Raw genomic sequence first — 22350 nt, forward strand, 5'->3', positions numbered from 1 at the left:
GAAAGGCCATGACAAGGAAGTGAATGATACCAGGAATGACATCTTATGGCAGTGAGTTCCACTGGTTAAATGGTGAAGACTTTGTTTAAACCGGCATTGTATAGTTGCCTAACATTGCACTCTTTCCTCCACCCCCCTGCAACTTGTCTAATCAGAAAGGCCATGACAAGGAAGTGAATGATACCAGGAACTTTATTTTTTTTCCCCACCGATCCAGTGGCCAGAGACTGTAGGGGAACATTTCACAAGGGCTGGCACGGTGGGCGGTGTGCCAGCTGCAGACAAGGTCATCCCTTGAAAATGTTTTCACTCTTCAGACTGGCAAGGTGGCCGCTTCAAACACTTTCCCACTGTAGCTAAGGTCCCCCCAGAAGCAACATTGACACAAGACCAGATAATCAGCGTGACACCAGCCCGTAAGGTCTCCAAAGCACAGAGCAGCCTTTTGTTTGGCTTTGGAACTTAGAGCACATTAAAGCTCTTTATGTGGGAGCTCTGTGGTGGCCTACAACAACCACAAGTCATTGCATGGTCAGCCGGGAATGCAGCAAATGAAAGCTATTTTTGTTCTCTGGTGTTGGTAAATAGTTGATACCCACGGCCATTTATCGGGCCGAGCCTGTGCATTTGGAGCCTGAAATGATCCAAGATAGTTGCAGAAAATGTGCTTTACTGTCCCTTGTGAAAAAGTAGCCGGAGTTAGATACTGTAATGTGAGGCAACTCTGCACCAGTAACATACAACCTTTCCGATTCTCTGTGGGGATAATCTTCCATGTGCTGGTACAATATTGATGTAATAGTCTTTGGGCAGTTATCTAGCACCATTAACAACCCTCTCTTTACCTCAAATTGTACACAGAACTGGTCTGTGCAAAAAAAAATGTTCATGTTCAGTTACCCCATCCAGTGGCCCCTCCATTCCCTGTTCATTTTTTTTCTCCAGCGTGTTGTGCATTATGTCAAACTTAGGCCTGATCCCAGAACAGACTCTAGGTGGGGGGACCCCTAAGTCTGTGGGGCTCCATGTGGGTGTGGGAATCTGCCTACTTTGAGTCAGTTGCATGGTTATGACTTAAGATTTTATGCTCTTCTGGGCAGGCACTGTCTATTACAGGGGTCGGCAACCTTTCAGAAGTGGTGTGCCGAGTCTTCATTTATTCACTCTAAGGTTTCACGTGCCCATAATACATTTTAACATTTTTAGAAGGGCTCTTTCTATACGTCTATAATATATAACTAAACTATTGTTGTATGTAAAGTAAATAAGGTTTTTAAAATGTTTAAGAAGCTTCATTTAAAATTAAATTAAAATGCAGAGCCCCCCTGGACCGGTGGCCAGGACCCGGGCAGTGTGAGTGCCACTGAAAATCAGCTCACGTGCTGCTTTTGGCACGCGTGCCATAGTTTGCCTACCCCATGTCTATTATGTCTTCACAGCACTTAGCACAACGATAAAACAAATAATTGTAACAATGAGTGTATTGTGCCATAATGATCCAAAGTAAGTGCAGACTTAATGACAACAACCTTTAGATGTCTGAAATGCCTAGGAACTGTCTAATGGGAATGAAGAACACATACCCACACACGCCCCTAATCCTTTACTGGCTGTAACAAGAAAGGCATATGACTTTAATTTAGACTGGCTGCCACCAGTCTGAAACAGGAAAGCAACATGCAATGCTAGAAAGTAGCAAGAGAGCAGCTATGCCGAACAAAAGCAAAGCCATTTAAAATGCACCACAGAATAAAATAAAGAATTGCATCTCTTGGAAAATGCCGCATTGAGTAAGTAAGACAACAAAAAGAACTATTAAGTTTTGTTGGTTTTTTTTTTAAAGAGCTACACACATTTTAATGTGGTGTTGTGTCTGTAATATTCTGTTTTCCCTGTCTATTTATGTGTGTTGCGCGCTCTCTCTCTCTCTCTCTCTCTCTCTCTCTCTCAATAATCCAGTCAGTCAGTTGAATGGGTGCTGTTTAAAGGTACTTTTCATCATTTTAAAAGTCCTTTTTCTTATTTGTTTGTTTAGAATCACCCTGTGGAATCCTGAAACTGAAATCTCATTACCTGATCACCAGCGTTTACTTTCTTGAGTTGTACTTCCACATTTGTTTGTTTTTTGTGGGGTTGCTCCTGGGGGTTGAGCAGTGGCTGTTTTAGCTAAAAGGGCAGTGGGGACAGAATGAAGTTTGAATATGCTGTAGAGAAAGAAATGGCAGGACCTGGTGCCAGTCTGGAGGTACTGGGAGAATGACTCCAAGGTTGTGAGCCTGGGTAAGAAAGTAGTGATTTCAAGTCAAGTGAAGAAGAGGAAAGAGGCTCCTCCTTGTTCTTCCTAAGCTGTTTTTTGCCATGTTGGGCTTGCGTCAGTGGTGGGTCATCTCGGATGATAGGTCAGACCATCATAGATACACATAAGGGGACAGGTGAGGGGTAGTAAGTTTTCAGCACAGAGATGACACACGCAATACTACAACGTAGTATCTCCCGAGATGTGTAGTGGAGAAAGAGGAGCAGAGTCTGAGCCCCGAAGGACACTTTGCAGACTTTTTTTTAAAGCAATCCATGTTTTTCCATGACATCACCTGCCAACAGTCATGAAAGTAATATTGTTTTTAAATGATGTGCTGAAAGTACCTGTCCAGGCTCTCCCAATAACTAGTTGTTACGTCTGTTAAACTGGTATCTATGATATGGCTTGTGAGGGGGTAAACTGACCTTCTAGATGATTATTATTGCTTAAACCATTGCACTGGGAGAAAATAGACCTCACAGCTCAAATTAGGCCAGGTTGACAACCCCTGAGAATCTTTGGAATCGGTTTCTTTTTTTAAAGTAAGCCTAGCCATCATATTGCAAAGAAAACCTTGATAATGTGACCTGAGTGCAACCATGATAGCAATCGTATGCTTACAAAAAGTGTTATCCGAAAGCCATTGCTTCCAGCAGCACAGCACCTTCTAAAGCCATGCTGGGGAATTGTCCATACTGACACAGAAGGAAAAGTAACATCTCACTATCCCCACCAACCACTTCCTGAAGCACCATGACATTCTCCAGAGCTTTCATAACCAAGTACTGGCCAGGTCCAGTTCAGCTTAGTTTGTGAAACCTGATGTGATCAGAACCCAAGGTGATATGATTATAGGCCAGATACGTCCTGATGTCCAAGTCTGCACCTACACATAGAAAATTAATGTTTGGATCAGACATGAGAGGAAGGATAGCTCTGTGATTAAGCTTAGACATGGGAGACCTGGGGCCACGTCCCTGCACTGCCATAGACTCTTTCGTGTGGCCTTGGGCAAGTCATTTAGACTCTGTCTCAGTTCCCCATCTGTGCAATGGGGATGGTAGAACTGCCCTACCTCGCAGGGGTGTTGTAAGCATAAATACGATAGAGTGGGAGGCGCTCGGATACAATGACAGGGGCCAGATAAGTCCCTGAGAGATACTAGGTATTGAAGGAGCAAATATGTGATAGATTTGTAGTAGGTCAGATATCTTCTGAACTTTGATATGATTAAAGTTATCACAAAGTTAGAAGTCTAAGAGTTTCTAATGTGGATATTTATTGCTGAACTTCGGTTTAACAGTTAACGAAGGTATGGAATTTTGGTATTGATTTTATATATAATACACCTTTTTGCTTTGAAAATCCCCTCATCAGAGTCACCCTGTGTTAAAGAGTGAATTCCTCGCTGGATTGAACTGGATTGTATACAAATATATCAGTGCCTTTGTCTCCTGGCAGCACCGAGCTGCTCTTGTTTCACATTTACGCAAATTTAGCTTGCAAGAGAGCTCCTGGAAAAATCAACAGAAATGTCAAGGGTCATGCTAGTTTATTCTCTCCCAGTGCAGTTCTATTTGAGACAAAACATAGAGCAGGTGTAGTGCTGTCCCAAATCCTACACTAATGAACAGGGAAGTGGATAAAAAGCAGGAATCTAATCGTATAACAGTAGTTTCTGCTTGCCAGGTGATAGACTGTAACACTATCTCTAGGCATCTCTATCACTGTCCTCGCTGTGGTATCTGGGCACTAACCACTACTATAAGCCCAACCTGTAGATTTGCTGTAAATCTTTCACCACTTACAATGTTGGTTTTAGACGCAGCCATCTGTCGCAGGAAGAAACAGTCAACTGGATGTAAAACCTTGCCAATCTCCCTTTATAAAAGGGCTGAGCTAGCTTTGCCGGGATCTTCCCATTGAGAAGGATGACAGTTCAGTTGGGCCCAGAACTGACTTTACCTTGGGCCAAATTGTGAGTTCTCTACACAGACAAAACTCCCTCTGCAGCAAATGAGAGGTTTTCCTCAGTCAGGGCTTTAGAATTTTGGCCCCTTGTAAAAACTGAAAGAATTCTATGAAAAATAAAATGTTTAGGGCCTTTGATTTGCTCACTAGCAGCAACGCTTCAATGAAGCTGGGCCATCACACATCCCCTGGCTGTAGCTAGCCCTGGAATCCCCCTTAAAATGGGTTCCCTGCTCCAGTGGTTATGGCGCTGGCTCTGGATTTGAGAGACTGGGTTCAGTTCCTGGCTGTGATTCCCTGCATGATGCTGGGGCAAGTCTCTGTGTGTAGACATACCCTTAAAGAAAAACCCAAGGCAGGCCTGTGCCAACCAACTTGGGCTCATGGGGCTTGCGCAGACAGCAGGGCTATTTCATTGCTGTGTAGATTTCCAGGCTCAGGTTGGAGCCCGAGCTCTGGGACCTCTCCTATTTCCCATCCTGAGCCCAAAAACACAACCATGAACCAGCCCTGCAGCCTGAGCCTGAGTTGACTGGCATGGGCCAGCAGCAGATGTATAGTTGCTGTGTAGACATACCGTAAGACTTTGTGCCTCAGTCCCCCCATCTGTAAAATGGGGATAATAGCACTTCCCTACCTCACAGGGGTATGTGAAGATAAAGACATTAAAGATTGTGAGTTGCTCAGATATTATGGTAACGGAGGCATATAAGTACAGATAGGTAGATTGTGCAGAGGGTCTTGATGGAAAAAGTAATACAGCCTGGCAATTACCATAGGACTGATGGCAGATAATGTGGTCTATCCATTCCCTGACTTCCTCCTGCCTAAGCTCCACACCAATGGTCTCTTGCAGAGTCCCAGGAGGTGCGGGTGGGAATGGTGCTATAGAGGGAGCTCACCTTTCCTCCATGGGTGGAAGGAGATCTAAACAGTGCCCTCTGCGCACAGATCTAGGGGACACAGTCTGCATCCCAGGAGTTTACTTTCCCTTAGTAATGATGTTGGATGGATATGCACAAGCAAAACTATCATTTTCTCTGTAAAAGAAAATATTCACAGACTTGTTAAGAATGACACCCTGCTGATTTTTCTTTTGTAATTCCCAACCTTTTGTCCTTAGAGCTTTTTGTAACCGGAACAGGTTTAAAATGTTCCTTTGTGCTGAGCATGACGCACAGCTTGAGCCAAAGCTGGGCTTTCGGTTTCCAAACCACACACAGTGCGTTTCCATCTTCCACGGCAAGTTTGCGGAGGCTTGCAAAGAGAGAAACAAGAGGGAGAGGCTTGTGAGAGGGACTATTCTGTAGCCTAGTAGTTCATATATCTTTGCCTGACAGAAAAGGAGATCACTGGCTTATCTCCAGAATGGAAATGCTTCCAAACACCAGGTCTTGGGTGATGGACTAAAAGTGGTTTTTTGTTTTTTTTTTTAGTTTAGTTTAGTTTTTTTTTTTTTTTTACTAGATAGAGTGAAAATCAGAGTGCAGGTCAAAGGGTCACACCTCAGGACAGCAGAAACTGACTCCAAATAAATAAGACTAAGAAAACACAGAACAGAGATCTTCCTAGGAATTTCAGTTAGTGAGAAATTTGGAAATAGTAGACAGAGGGACGGTTTTATTCTCATAGCCAAAACCCTATTCATCATGTGGAATAAACAATAAACTCCAAAGTAAAATTTCATTTAGAAAATCCTCAAGAGTCCCAGACTGAACGTAAATTCTAGCATGGTCATAACCAAGATAATACATTTTTAATATTTTTCCCAGGGCTAAAGTAAAAGCTACAAAAGGAAAGTATTGAGGATACAAAGTTTTTTATATTCCTTTGAGTGAGAGCTGGCCATTAATCAGTAGCTTAGTTGGTTGTCCCCTTTTATAAATAAGTAAAGGGACATATTTTGGATTAAGTCACTTAAGTTGTACTGCTGTGGAATAATTTCACCAACATATTAGTCACACAGATATTTTCTCCAACTGAGTGCTTTTCATTCCACTTTTTTTCCCCTTTATACACATTTACCTTTGACAAAAGAAGCAAAAGCTCACTCCCCTAGATCTGTTTGTTTCCTGTGTTCCTCAGACGGTAATGTTCCCAGGTAGTGATTATACAGAACAGACGCTTATGCCAAACCAATGGGCCAAAGTCAGCCATTACACAAGCAGCTGCCGCTCTCTTGACTTCAATAGAGTCGCAGCCACTTGTGCCAAGAATGAATTTAGCCAAGCATCTTCTTTTTAAAATCTGCCCTTCTTGACTTTAAGGCCTTAAGGGCACTTGATATCTAAATATCAATTTTTAAATTTTGAAACATTAATGGGTAGGTGCAGTGTTCCTGCTGTGGAAGAAGGAAAGGATAGTTTTAAACGTAAATGGTTCCCATTATCATAGTAGGTGAGTGACTCACAATCTGTAATGTAGTTATCCTCACAACACACCTGGGGAGGATAGAGAAGTGCTGTTGTTCCCATTTTACAGATGTGGAAAACAAGGCACAGAGTCTAAGGCCCAGATCTACAAAGGTGTTTTGGCGCCAGACTTCCATTGAAGTCCATGGAAGTTAGTCCCAGATCCTCATAGGTATTTAGGTTTCTAAGTAACTTGCCCAAGATCACAAAGAGAGTCTGTGATAGAACAGGAAATTGAACCAAGATGGCAAATTCAGCTCTACTGAAGTCTGGATTCTGCCTTCCTTGCTTGGAGGGTCTGGGTTTGTAGGGGTTGGAGAGCAGGGGATAGAGATGAAATCACACAAAGCAGCGCAAAAAAATAAATAAATAAATAAAAGCTTTCACATGAAATTTTGTTAAATGAGACTCTTAAATTTTTGCAGTGCTTCAGTGAGGACCTGTTTCAAAAGATGCTCGTCTCCAAAGGAGAAAAATGTGATTCTTTTCTGATGAGAAAGCCGCTTCATAATTTCAGATGATGGAATTGTGACTATCAATTCTTGGGGCTGGTCTGGCAAGAGAAGCCAGTCCACTGAAAATCTGCTCTCTAGAAGACAGCAGTCACTGAGCTGCTCAGTTGCTGTTTGCAAATGTATACATTTGTGGGGTTATTTATTAATTCCTTACTGATATTTTGCCCAGCTCACTCTACTTTCCAAAGCCTCTTCAATTATTTACAGGCTGACTCTAAGTTATTGGTGCACCCCACTGACTTCAAAGTGAAAGTGGGGCCTGCAAGGAATGACCGATTTGGCCAATAATAGTAACGGGCAAACTAATTCCAGTCAAAGAAGAGGCCCCGAGTCTGAGCACAGTTTTAGAACCAAACGTTTCTGAAATGTGCGGCTGAGTGTTTTTTCCAGATGGGTGCAAAATTGAATGTTCCAAGGAAGTAGGGGAAAGGCAGCTTCTGGCCAGAAGCTGCAAGTGCCAGAAATGTGAAAGAAGCCTGCATGCGTGAGATTTCCAACTCCGTTGTGCAGCCTTAGACTATTCGATTGCTTTGGTAAGCATCCCAACATGCGGTAGCTTATTCAACCAAACCCAAATCTTTTGAGAGTTGCCCATAATTGTTCCTGGCTGCATGTGAGACTGCTGTGCTGTCATATGAAGCCTGCTGCATTCACCTGTAGCGTGGCCATTTCATTTCCGCTTTGAGCTGTGCAGCGGGGCGATGCTAAGTGGTGTGAAAAGCACTCATAGAACGGTAATTAGTTACACTTGTTACCTTTTGACCCGCTTGAGAAATGTATCCCACTCCGCTAAAGATATTTGAGAGCAATGCAAGCCCTCTTGGCGTTTGTTTTTTCCTGCCACGAATCTTCAAATGTTATGTTCCGATGCTTGAAGGCTACGCTGGGACATGATGGGAATTCAGCATGATTTTTTTTTTTAACCTTTAATGGGCCGGGTGAATTGTTCCTACTGTGCCAGCAGATGAAATGGATACTTTTAAACACTTTGTTTTCCTACCGCTTCCACTTTTACCTTGAAGTGGCAAAGCTAGATGGGTTGCAGTTTAGAGAACATTAAATGATGCCTCCACTGTCGCTGTTTTACTCACTCTGCGTGGTTCTCCACCTCCCTGTAGGGGAGGCTGGGACTCAGGTTGATGAGCCTGCTTTAGCCTTGGTTAACAGCCGTTTAGCTCAGGCAGGCGAGGCTTGTGCTTTAGGATCCACAGATCCTATGTTCAATCCCCACTCCTGATGACTCAAGGGGAGATGAGGTGGTGTTACTATTGCTACCAATGATGCTCTGTAGGTTAGGGCAGCATGGTTGGGTGTTTCCTGAGGAGCACAGAAACTCAAGTCTGCCCACTGGATCTCAGACAGCACTGCTGCTGATCTCCATCAACCCAGGGGAAGCAAGAAAGCCATGACTGCTCAGAAACCCGGGTCTTCTGCAAGGCAGTGGGTCTCCTGCCACACTACACCAAATAATTTATTTGAAGCGTTTTTTTTTTTGTTTGTTTGTTTGTTTTTAAATCTATGAATAGTCACATTTGCAGAAGTGCTGAGCAGTGTTCCCTCTAATTTTTCCCACCCATGTGCGGAATTAATTTTGTTATGTGCACCAATGTGGAGGTGATGTGTGACGCAACACCTCCATATTGGTGCACATAACAAAATTCATGTGATGGAGGTGGGGCCAAGGGGTTTGGAGTGTGGGAGGGGACTCCGGGCTGGGGCAGAGGGTTGGAGTGTGGGAGGGTGAGGGCTCTGGGTTGGGGCTGGGTATGAGGGACTCAGGGCTGGGGCAGTAGGTTGGAGTATGGGGGGTGTGAGGGCTCCGATTGGGGTGTGGGCTTTGTGGTGGGGCCAGGGATAATGGGCTTGTGGTGCAGGCTGCCCCGGGGCTACAGCAGGGAGAGAGGACTCCCCCCAGCTCTCTCTCTCCCTGCAGCAGCACATAGGTTGGGGGCAGGAGGCGCCTCTCCCACAGCCGCAGCAGGTCCGGGCCAGGGCTGGGTTGGGGCCGGGGGGGGGAGGGGTGCCTCTCTCCACTGCAGCAGGTCTGGGGCGGGGCTGGGCTGGGGCCGGCAGGGGGAGGCATCTCTCCCCACCACCGCCCTCAGCACCTGCGCAGCACTTAATAGGCTGCTGCGCGGCCACGCAGCTTAGCGGGACCTTAGGTGCTGAGCAACCACAAACCCCCTCCACATCTGTGGACTGCCTGAGCCAGATACGGAGGAGAAAGAAGATATGGGCTGACGTTTTCCAGGAGATGGGAAATGCAGGTGTTCAGTAACTCCGATAAATCAGGTCACAGACCCTTTTTCCAAGCTGAGAAAAAAAGCAGTAAATTCCAGAGGGTGTCCAGTAAATCACCATTTTTTCCCAGTTCAAAGTGCAAAATGAGAAATATATATCTAGGTTCATTGACTGTGCCATTCTGAGTGCCTGCCCCCTGCCCTGTCCTCCCCCGCAATGTCTTGTGTGTGAGCTAATTCCTGGTGGCACAGGAATGCAGGTTGATGATTCAATATCAGCTGAGGATGAGCAGAGTCAGATTGGGAACATCCCTGGAAAAAGGCGTGCAAGAGGACAGCACTGATGACCGTATAATGATGTCACTCTCATGTTAGGAAGACTTATTGTAAGGAGTTACGGGTGAGCTGATTTGAATAGAAGAACAAAAATAAAATGTGCACTAGAAGCAGAAATACCAAAATACCAGGAGAAAAGCTGTTCTCAGAACATATCCTGACCACTTTTGCTATCTGATATAGCAAATTTTTTGGTTGCTTAAGAGTGGTAGATTTTCTCTGAAAAGTGACAAATAGCGCTTACTTCCTCTACTGATCTCCTCCTTATTTGAGTCACGCCTGCTTACATTAGTGACAAAAATAAGGTTGAAGCTGATTTCTCACTCTCGTTAGCCCTCAAGATCCAACAGAGGTAAGAGAGAGGGAGCTGGGTTCTAGTCTGTTCTCCACTCTGTGGTTGAGCTGAGTCCTTTTAATTGTCAGGAAATGTCATGTTACATTGTCACTAAAATCAGCCAGATTAAGACTGAACTGATTTTATCATGGAGTCAGGCAACGTCTGGAGAAGATAAACACTATGACCTGGTCTATACTACACAGTGAGGTCGACATAAGGCAGCTTAGATTGACCTCGTTGTGCATGTGTCTACACTTAAATTTGTCGCCATCTCTGGTGCCGAAGTAGGGATATGTGTCATCTTTCGCTCCACCACAGCTCAGGGACCCCATTCCTGCAAATCCATCCACTATGTCCTGCACAATGCTGAGAGTCCCAGTCCTCCATAGCAGGAAGCAATTAATGGCCCTGCACACTTGCATCACAATGGTACCCAAATGGATTGCCTGACTCCAAATTGATTCCCAGCTGACCAGGAGCAATCTGGTGTAAGTTTCAACAGTGCAATCACCACTCGCTTCTCCACTGTCAGGACATTTTGGTGTCTCTGTGCTGGAGGGCTGGGGCTAGCTCGGCACACAGATCCAAGAATGTAGTCTTTTGTGTTTTGAAAGTTTTGCAGCTACTCCTCATCTCAAACCTGCTATGTGATCCCACCCAATCAGTGCTTGTTTTTGGGGCCCAGAAGCAGCACTCCATTTGCAGCTGCTCATGAATGCCACCAACAACCTTGAACTGGTTCTCTCTATGTCCCACAGCCATCTGACCTCCAAAGAATCGTCATGTTCCCCACTGATTTGGTGGTTCTTGCAGCTCTGCAAATACTCCAGGATTGTGCCACCTGTGCTTGAAACGCTCCTAACAATAGCACAGAGCTGAGCAGGCTCCATGCTTCTGTCAGAGATGGTGGATAGTAAGGAGAACCAAGCAGGTTTGTGGGATTTTGGAAAAAAAGGCACAAAAATTATGAGCTACAGATAACATAGTGGGATGGAGACAGTTGCAAACTGGGAAGTTGACCCCCATGCTCCCAGTCCCCCTTGCATGACTCGTTTTGGCCCCATCATACATTGCCAAAACTTCCCAAAACATAGTGCATTGGACTTGGATGAGTTGCACAGTGGGATACCTATCAATGGTGCACTGCACTCTGAATCGATACAAGCACTCCTGGTGCGTACTCATGCCCCTGACCCAAGGAGCCAAGTATGCACATGCACAAGCAATGTACTAACTGAGGCAGCTGTATGCCAATGCAACTTGAGTTGACATAAGATTGTAGTGTACACATGGCCTCCGTCTTTCTGCCTGACGAGTTTTGGACAGTGTTGCTTACCAAGCTTCTGGATGTATTGGGAGAACGTTGTGCCACCATGTAACCGGGTGTCCACCCACACAGGACTGGAAGGGGTTAAGATGGTTAGGTGGGCCAGTTAACACCACAGGCTGCATATGGAGAGTCGGAGAGCAGGAAATTGATTGGAAGCAGGCTCAGCTGGAGGGGCCTATATAAGCCAAACAAAAGAAATAGTATTTTTCAATTCACAAGTACTGTAGCTCAATCTCTTTATCGTGAAAGTGCAACTTACGAATGTAGATTTTTGTTGTTGTTGCATAACTGCACTCAATAACAAAACAATGTAAAACTTTAGAGCCTACAAGTCCATTCAGTCCTACTTCTTGTTCAGCCAATCGCTAAAACAGACAAGTTTGTTTACATTTACGGGAGATAATGCTGCCCCCTTCTTATTTACAATGGCACCCGAAAGTGAACAGGGGTTCGCATGGGACTTTTGTAGCCGGCATCGCAAGATATTTACGTGCCGGATATGCTAAACATTTGTATGCCCCTTCCTGCTTCGGCCACTATTCCAGAGGACATGCTTCCATGCTGATGACGCTCATTTAAAAAAAAAAAAAAAAAAAAGTGTGTTAATTCAATTTGTGACTGAACTCCTTGGGGGAGAATTGTATGTCTCCTGCTCTGTTTTACCTGCATTCTGCCATATATTTCATGTTATAGCAGTCTTGGATCCAGGACATGTTGTTCATTTTAAGAACACATTCACTGCAGATTTGGCAAAATGCAAAGAAGGTACCAATGTGAGATTTCTTAAACCTCGACCCAAGGTTTAAGAATCTGAAGCCTCTTCCAAAATCTGAGAGGGACAAGGTGTGGAGCATGCTTTCAGAAGTCTTAAAAGAGCAACACTCTGATGCGGAACCCGAACCACCAAAAAAGAAAATCAACCTTCTGCTGGTGGCATCTGACTCTGATGATGAAGATGAACATGCGTCGGTCCGCACTGCTTTGGATCGTTATCGAGCAGAACCCATCATCAGCATGGACGCATGTCCTCTGGAATGGTGGTTAAAGCATGAAGGGACATATGAATCTTTAGTGCATCTGGCCCATAAATATCTTGAGACTCTGGCTACAACAGTGCCACACGAACGCCTTTTCTGACTTTCAGGTGACATTGTAAAGAAAAAGTGGGTAGCATTATCTCCTGTAAGTTCAACTTTCCTGATAAAGAGATTGCACTACAGTACTTGTAATGGGGGAATTGAAAAATACAATTTCTTTTGGGTTTTTTTACAGTGCAAATATTTGTAATAAAAATATAAACTGAGCACTGTACATTTTCTTTTTTCTATGTTGTAATTGAAATTAATGTTTTAAAATGTAGAAAATGTCAAAAAATATTTAAATAAATGGTATTCTAATATTGTTTAACAGCATGATTAATCATGCAATTAATTGCGATTAATTTTTTTAATCGCTTGACAGCCCTAAAATAAATAAATGGTAAAGCTCCCTCTCAGAAGCTGACAACTCCTGCTCCCTTTGAAGTCAATGGAAGTTTTACCATTTACTTCAATGGGATCAAGATTGAGCCCTAAATTATTAGGCTCATTGTCTTGCTCAGTGTCAGACACCCTGTGCCATAAGGTGAACTGACAGCCCATCACACAATGAACTGTCAAAATCTCCCTGTCAAAATATCCATTACAATAGCGAAAACAACCATGATCCCACATGTTCGCCCACATAACTTTCCAGCTCCACCCTTTAGGAACTCTACAGGAAACAGCTGTAATGTCTACGTTCCATATTGTAGGAGGTTTTGGAGTCTCGTTTTGGCCAGGAATCAAACTGGCATCTCCCCCGGCTTGCTCAGCCCTCCTTTTTAAAAATGATAAAGAGAAGGAGAAGGAAGAACTTATATTAAAGAACTGCTACTATGCGTCTAATTATGATCTCGCAATGGTGTAAACCAGGAGTTACGGTACTGAAGTATTGAAGTCAATACAGTTACACCAAGTGTAAAACAAGTGCCAGTGGTCAGACATGGCCCTATGCACTGGATGTTTTCTCAGATGGAGGTGTTGAAAATCACTCGTGAACTTAATCATTCAAAAAAAAGTGTGTGTGGGGGGGGGAATCCGGAACGCCCCCTCTACTGGCTGGGATGAAGTAAGGAGCATTGTTTCCAGAACACACTGAGCCCAGAGAAGGTGGGTCATTTTACTGAAGGAGAGATCAAGAAGTTAGAGGTCTGCTCAGGCCTAATTTTAAAGTCTGATCTGAGCACAAGCTGACCTGAACCCTACCTGAGCCTGAGAGGGTTGAGTTGCTTTCAGACCCGACCCAAACCTGACCCTTCCCACCCCCCAAAACCTGTTACAGTGATGCCTACTCATCCTTGGGGCTTGCCCTGGTGTCTAAATGTGACCAGTTATAGCGTGCGTGCGTGCGTGTGTGTACATTTATGTATAAGAATGTATGACTTTTTGAATTCTGGGGGGAGGGATAGCTCAGTGGTTTGAGCATTGGCCTGCTAAACCCAGGATTGTGAGTTCAATCCTTGAGGGGGCCACTTAGGGATCTGGGGCAAAATCAGTACTTGGTCCTGCTAGTGAAGGCAGGGGGCTGGACTTAATGACCTTTCAAGGTCCCTTTCAGTTCTAGGAGATAGGATATCTCCATTTAAAAAAAAAAAAAAAAGAATTGATCATAGATTTAAAATACTGTAGAGCAAACCTTACCCAAGATGTCAAATAGTGCAGTTTTCTGAATATAACATTTAAAAAATGTCTGCATGCAAATCTAATTCACATTTACACCAAGACTCCATTGCGCCAATCTCTCCGTGCAAAGTGACCTTAAAATGAGAGTGATGCAAGGGAGCCTTAGTGTAATTAAGATATGGGCTCTCGATATACAAAATTTGTCTGTCTGAGGCTTGCTGAGCTCTCTCTCTCTATGAATCAGACCATTCTGAAATTTGTAGATAAAGGAAGACGTTAAACAGAGCAAGCCAAACAATGTTTGGAGGATTCTTAAAATGTCAGCGCACTTAAAAATGCTGGACACAGCCTCCCACAAACTCAGGTTTTTAATTTACCACACAGCTGGTGAAAAAATTCTGTGTAGTGGCAGCTTAGGCTGTGCCAAATTTGAAAGAGTTCAGCTGGTTTTTGACCAAAGGGATAAAGTAAACCAGGGATGAGATTCTGGGCTGCATCTCACACAGAACTAACAGCCTTGGGGAGAGAGCCGGCAATGCTGGTTTTAAGCCACCTTTGTGCCCTCCCAATCCTGGGCTGCTTTGGGACCTCTGGCATAATTTAGACAGCCCTGGGGACCTATCCAAGTTATGGCAGCCTCCCCAATCTGCCCTATAGGCCACTGCACTGCCTGGAATTCACAGTGCTGCAGATATATTCCACCCACCCCCATGCCTCCCTATATCAGGGCTCAGAGCGAAGCCTCCTGGTTGTCTTCTGTAGTGTCTGTGCTGGGGGAATCCTCTACCACAACTGGGGCTTTATTCCTCTGCCACCCTTTTTATACTGCCTATAGGGACTAGAGTGGGGATGGGGAGCTTTAACAAGAGCCATGCTTCAGCATTAGCTACAGAGAGACGACACATCCCCCCAGTAATGTGAAACATCACAGAACAAAATCATTAAACATTGCTGAGAATGAACAGTTCCCTTTACAGTCACTGTGGTAGCAATGGTGCAATATGAGCTCCTTTGTCATGTAATTTCAAGTGCATGTTGGTTGAAGGATTAGCTTCCTTTTCCTGCTTCATATTGCAGAAGGGCTAGATTCTGCCACCCTTTCTCACACCAAGAAGCATCTTCCTCTGCAAGGCAGCCCACTGAAACTAAAGGAGGAAGATACTGCTTAGCATGAGTCAGGCTGACAGAATCAGTCCCATTACTAAGTATTTATTCCAACACTTCGTGTGAAAAGTGCTGACCAATGTGCACAACCCTAAAAGAGAGAACTCAACCCAGAACGTTGAGGGGTTAGAAACTCAGCCGGGAGGTGAAAAGTTTAAACAACTGAAAAGCAGATTGAACAATTGAGGAGTGTGTTTCATATGCATACACATGGTGCTATTAGTCATGTGTGTCCCAATAGTGGACTGAGTTCACCCTGATGTAAGTGGGAACAATTCCAGTGAAATAAACCAAGTTGTACCCTTTATATTGTACCCATTTATCTCACTGAGCGTGTGTATGTGATTTGGTTTTTTTGTTTGTAGTTTTTGATCAAAAACAAAATTTTGGGTTAATTAAGGTACCGTTTAGCTACTTTCTACTCACCCTCTCCCCCATCAGCAAAGTGTACAGAAAGGAAGGACAAATTTGTGGTTTAGGGACTAGTCTGAGATCCCAGAGGTTTGGTTTCAATTCTTAGCACTGCCACAGATTTCATGCGTGACCTTGTGCAAGTCACTTAATGTCTCTGTACTTCAGCTGCTAATGGGGAAAATGGTATTTCCTTTCTCTGACTCTTGACATGTCTTGCTTATTGAGATTGCCAGCTTGGAGGACCAAGACTTTCTCATACCATTTGTACAGTAACTAGCAAAATGGGACCCCAGTCTCAGCTGGGGCCTCTGAGGTAGGGGTGACCATACATCCCATTTTGGCCAGGACAGTCACCTTTTTCAGCTCTGTCCCGGGCAGCCCTACTTTTTCGCCAAAACCTGGACATTTGTCCCAGCTTCAAGGCAGAGCAGAGAGCAGCAGCTGCTGCCCAGAGATCAGCTGAAGATAGCACTGCCCACCAGCGGCAGAGGAGAAATTTGCTGCTGGCGGGCAGTGTTGGCTTCAGAGCTGAGCCCCTGGGCAGCGCGTACCTTGGTGGGTCAGCCCCAGCGGCAGGTGGCATGGGGCTCAGGCGCTCAACCCCAGCTCCGGGCAGCATTGAATTCGGGGGGTCAGCCCCAGCCCCACTGCAGAGATGTGTAATTAGTTCCTGATGTTCCGTACAACCCAGGCCCCTTAGAAACTGCAAGGGCTTGTTTATATTTATGCATTTATTTGTTTTTTAAAAGAATAATGGGTTTTCCTTCTGCACTGATGACATTCCCGTCTGGCAACCTCAGTACTGGCTGCTTTGATCCTGTGCTCACCTTTCAAAGCCTTGAAGAGGTTGTCTTTTATGTTTAAAAAAAAAAAATCCAGCCAATATTTAATATGAAGGAGATGTTTATCAGGGCTGGCATCATCACTTTGCTCTCTTTCGTTGCACATGCAGCCTCTGAAGCTTTGAGGCACAGGCACAGATGAAAAGTGAAGGAGGTCAGTGACTGTGTTTATTTTGAAAGAGGGACACTTGGATTAATGAGGAGGAATGCGTGTTTGTATGTGTGTGTTTCTGATTCACTCAGTCCCCTTAACCTTTCACTGCCAGTGAGCCTTGATTATTTCCCTAAACTGTCTCCTTGATTTAGGATATTACACTGGCCAGATCTCAATTTGAGATCCAAAATGTTTTGTAAATAGTTTGACTTTTCTGGACAGGACCTTTTTCCTCTTCTGAGGAGAAGGGACACAGTGCAATTGTCAGAGTTCATGAAATCACCAGCGGCTCTCCGAGGTCTGTGTAAATGAAAGCAAAATATGCTGTATTTTAAAACGCTCATCCCAAAGGAGCTTTCCAGGTAGAAAAAAAAACCTCCTAGGCTAATAAACAATACAGAAACCAGCTGTGTTGCTCCCTCATTCCTGGGACATATGGATGACTGTAAAATGGAGATATCCCAAAATACTTGAGAGCAGTCCTTGGACCAAATGGATTTTTTTTTTTGTTAGTTTATTTTCCAGACAATCTTCTTTCTCTGAGGAGGCAATGAAACCCAAGGGATTGTACTGCAGACAACAAGTAATTTTTGTTAGTACAAGTTAGATTTTTGTTTACACAAAATTCAATTTTTTGCCTGCTTTTTAATAATCATGTATTTACATTCCAAGAATATTCTATAATATTTCAAAGTTTCTCTCATATCTAATCTACTCAGTCTGCACAATCCAATGACATCTGTGTGCCCAGCACAATTTTTTTTGAACTGCTGCAAACAAAATAATGCTGATTAAATCAAGAAGGAGTGATAACTAGATTTATTTATTTGTAATGTTCCGGTCTCTCCCCTCCCCTCTTTCCCTCCCCCCCCCCCCCCCGGGGCCCTTCCCAAAAGTTATCTTTCACATTCAAATTTAGTGGAAAAGAAAAACACAAACGTTCAAAGTTAGACTGTTTTAAGAGTTGTCTCAGAACTGAAGGGGGACTTTATGGATTACAGCTGTGCTTATTTTATGGTTTCCTGGCTTTTTACAGTTTTGCAGCGTACAGTCTCTAAGACTTCAGACTGCAGAGAAGAGGGTGTAGCTTGCGCAGAATGTTTCCAAGCTGTGATCTGATAGTTTCAAATCCCAGCAGCACAGGGTTCATATTGGTATTGGAAAATGAGCTCAGTTGATCACATAGGCTTGTATTTCAAGTTCATGCATTTCTCCTCTGCACAATATGTATCTATCTTCTGTATAAATGAAAACTGAGTGTGACATTTTCACTCCCAATTAGCGAAAAGAATCAGGCCTCGTGGCTATGATGTCATTAGCGGGCTTTAATCCGTAGCTGTGACATTATAGCTGTGAAATACAAGTTTTTCCAAAGTGTGAGGCAAAACCAGGACAATGTTTACATAAGTAGTAGCATGTAACATGGTATGTCAGTAGTAGAAATTATATCAGACGTCAGTGCATCTCATGTGCTTTGGTGGCACAAGGTCAGAGGGCCCCAGGCATTCAACCACCCAACAAGTGCAGATATCCAACATATCATCATTCTTGATTCATATTTATATTACTGTACCGCTCAGAGGCTCCAGTCAAGATCAGGCCCTACTGTGCTAGGGCCTGTAAAAACACACAGTACAGATAGCGCCTGCCTTGAAGAGCTTACAATCAATGCTGTTGCTTTCATAAGGTTTTATTCTTATGCTTTTACATGGAGTAACTAAAAACAGTGTCCGGGGGAGGAGGGGTTGTTCAATCTATTTTGAAGCTGTAAAGATCGCTTAAAACACTGAAATAAAGTGGAAACACTAGGATGAGATTCTGTGCAGTACCTCTTTCATAGACCAGGGTGGTGGTGGTGGTGGTGTGCTAACGTGGCTTTAATCCGGCTGATCCTGACCTGCTCCAGGGCCTGTGTAATTTGGACACCTCTGGGGACTGAGTTACATTATAAAAGCATCCCAAGGCCATCCTAATAGCCACAGCACTGCATGCCGACGCAGCCCTGCCTCTTACACACTTCCACAGCCTTGCCTCTGGTACGCAGCTCACGCTGGGGCTTGGTAGGAGCATTACGGCTCTTCCGGCAGTAGCTGTACCAAGGGAATCCTCCCCGGCCTCAACCTGCACACAGGATCAACAGGGGAGGTAAAATTATGATGATTCAGTCTCTAGTATTCACAGTGGTACTGCCCCCACCAACTGGAAGAGAATGGGATGAAAGGAGAGAAGAGGAGATGAGGGCAGCATGTCATGTTGATGAGGACTCCTCCTTGCTTCCAAATATTTGATCCTTTCTTTCACTATGAGAGAACCAGGCTTGTCTTGGGCCCAGATTCGGCTCTCAGTTACACTCAAGAACATCCAGAGAAACTCAGGCATAACAAAATCCCTGAGGCTGGGAATCAAACAGCTCTACCCAATGGGAAGCAGGATAGGAAAAACAAAATGCTATTTTCCATCACTTTTTAGAGTCTTAAATTTTATTCTGTAGGCTATTTGTTTTGCAGAATGAGCAGCCCAACAATGCTGTGGGCCAATGTCACTTAAAGGAGGTGTGTGCAATCCAAAATTATCTGAGTGACAAAAAGAGTATCTGGAAACCACCCGTGTGGAGCCAAGGTGACTTTATGGCTCTAGGCTTCTTTGTAATGTGCTGAAATACCATGGTTATGGTCAGGGAATTTATTGTACAGCTGAAACTCCTTTAAATGCTAGTGCAAGTTGTGTGGTGTACTGTACTCCATGCACCAGGATGACAATATAGACCAGGGATTGGCAACCTTTGGCACGCGGCCCACCAGGGTAAGCACCCCGGTGGGTCGGGCCAGTTTGTTTACCTGCCACGTCCGCAGGTTTGGCCGATCGCAGCTCCCACTGGCCACAGTTCGCTGCTCCAGGCCAATGGGGGCGGTGAGAAGCGGCGGCCAGCACATCCCTCGGCCCGCGCCGCTTCCCGCAGCCCCCATTGCCTGGAGCGGCGAACCGAGTCCCGTGGGAGCCACAATCGGCCAAACCTGCAGAAGTGGCAGGTAAACAAACCGGCCCAGCCCGCCACGGTGCTTACCCTGGCGGGCCTCATGCCAAAGGCTGCCGATCCCCGATATAGACTATTTCATCTAAAGTTACTAAAAGGGTATTTGTTCCTTCTTAACACTGAGAACTTGATCTTGACTCCCAATATATGATCATTCATCACCACAACAAGTATCATCTGGTAACAGCATGGTCTGCCCCTTTAAGGGCCAGGGGGATTTGGTGCCAGCCAGCCCTTTTCTGAGGCAGAGCCCCTTTAAGTACTGGTGTTTGGGACTGGTGGAAGGGATTATCAGACCTAATTGTGAAGGGCTCAAGCATTTCCTATAAAGGCTGGTGAGTTACAGGAAGCAGTTACAGGATTCTATGAGTCTATGAAGCAGTTACAGGAAGCAGTGTCTGTAGCAGGGTGACTTTTAGGGAAATGGCTGGTAGAGCAGGAAGCTCTAGGGCAGTGGTTCTCAAACGTTTGTACTGGTGACCACTTTCACATAGCAAGCCTCTGAGTGCAACCCCCCCTTATAAACTAAAAACACTTTTTTTATATATTTAACATCATTATAAATGCTGGATGCAAAGCGGGGTTTGGGGTGGAGGCTGACAGCTCACGACCCCCCATGTAATAACCTTGTGACCCCCTGAGGTGTCCTGACCCCCAGTTTGAGAACCCCTGTTCTAGGGAATAGATAAACCCAGTCTTTTTCCCCTGACTTGGGATCTTCTCCAGGGGCCTATGTACTGAACTGTAGGACAATGGAACAGACTGCCTAGGGAGGTTGTGGAGGCTCCTTCACTGGAGGTTTTTAAAAGGAGGCTTGACAGCCATCTTGGATGGTTTAGACAAAACAAATCCTACAACTTGTCAGGGGGTTAGAGTAGATGATCCTTGAGGTCCCTTCTAACCCTGTGGTTCTATGATTCTATGTTTTACTGTGAAGAAACAAAGTTGAGGGCAAGTATCAGGGGGGTAGCCACGTTAGTCTGTATCCACAAAAACAAGGAAGAGTCCGGTGGCACCTTAAAGACTAACAGATTTATTTGGGCATAAGCTTTCATGGGTAAAAAACCCACTTCTTCAGATGCATGGAGTGAAAATTACAGATACAGGCATAAATATATATTGGCACATGAAGAGAAGGGAGTTATCTTACAAGTGGAGAACCAATGTTGAAGGCCAATTCAGTCAGGGTGGATGTGGTCCACTCCTGGCCAATCCTCACTTACAGACAACCCCCCAAACTGAAGCAAATACTCACCAGTAACTACACACCACACCACAGAAACACTAACCCAGGAACCAATCCCTGTAACAAACCCTGTTGTCTTCTCTGTCCCCATATCTACTCTAGCGACACCAGCATAGGACCCAACCACACCATCAGAGGCTCATTCAGCTGCACATCTACTAATGTGATATAGGCCATCATGTGCCAGCAATGCCCCTCTGCCATGTACATTGGCCAAACCGGACAGTCTCTACGTAAAAGGATAATTGGACATAAATCAGACATCAGGAATGGTAACATACAAAAGCCAGTAGGAGAACACTTCAATCTCCCTGGACACTCAATAACAGATTTAAAAGTAGCCATCCTTCAACAAAAAAACTTCAAAAACGGACTTCAAAGAGAAATTGCAGAGCTACAATTCATTTGCAAACTTAACACCATCAATTTGGGCTTGAATAGGGACTGGGAGTGGCTGGCTCACTACAAAAGCAATTTTCCCTCTCTTGGTATTGACACCTCCTCATCAATTATTGGGAGTGGACCACATCCACCCTGACTGAATTGGCCTTCAATGTTGGTTCTCCACTTGTAAGGTAACTCCCTTCTCTTCATGTGCCAATATATATTTATGCCTCTATCTGCAATTTTCACTCTATGCATCTGAAGAAGTGGGTTTTTTACCCACAAAAGCTTATGCTCAAAAAAATCTGTTAGTCTTTAAGGTGCCACCAGACTCCTTAAAGTTGAGGGTCTGAATCAGACTTTGGTTGTGGTCAGTCCCTTCTGGGCTGGGGAGACAAGCCTGCAGCCTGCACACCTCTAGTGCTTGTGTTCATGGGGGAAACAATGCATCTTTGGAGATTTAAAAATATATACAGTGCACCTGTATTTTGGAAGGACAGGACTGACCCTGGAGGATTGCTCTTGTTAATATTGTAGTTATTACAGTCCTCACAAGGTGTAATCTTTAATTTATTTTAGTAAACACAGCTTTGTATTAGTGACAATATAGATGGAGAACTGGTCACAGTTAAAGCTAAAAGAAAGAGACATGTCCAACAGCTGTGTTGAATAACTAGCTGAGATTATACTCCTCGTAGGTCATTACAATTGTGGAGATAAATTTTTAAAGAATTTTCTTCAATGCACTTACTCTTTTACATAGACACTATATTTCTAATGCTATGTTCTGTAAAATATACCAGCTATATATTTAGATATTTCTCTGCTAAAACAAATCTGATTCTCAAGTATTTTCTCTTGAGCTAGTTAGTTCCCAGAGCTTCTCCCTTTACTTGCCACTAGCTCTCTCACCTCAGAGTCACTCAGCCTTTTCTCCTACAAGCATGCTCATAGGAGACAGAGGATAATTC

The 22350-nt window shown here is 44.3% G+C and overlaps 1 protein-coding gene across 1 annotated transcript in view; it reads left to right on the forward strand.

Moving 5' to 3' along the window:
- The first annotated feature begins 1662 nt into the window (after positions 1-1662).
- Positions 1663-22350, forward strand: part of LPAR1 (lysophosphatidic acid receptor 1) — a 153073-nt gene continuing 132385 nt past the window's right edge. The window contains exon 1 of the mRNA XM_065406481.1: positions 1663-1790. The gene's annotated coding sequence lies outside the window, so the exon portion shown is untranslated. The remainder of the gene's footprint in view (positions 1791-22350) is intronic.

The sequence above is a fragment of the Emys orbicularis genome, chromosome 6 (genome assembly GCF_028017835.1).
Source record: "Emys orbicularis isolate rEmyOrb1 chromosome 6, rEmyOrb1.hap1, whole genome shotgun sequence".
Lineage (NCBI taxonomy): Eukaryota > Metazoa > Chordata > Testudines > Emydidae > Emys > Emys orbicularis.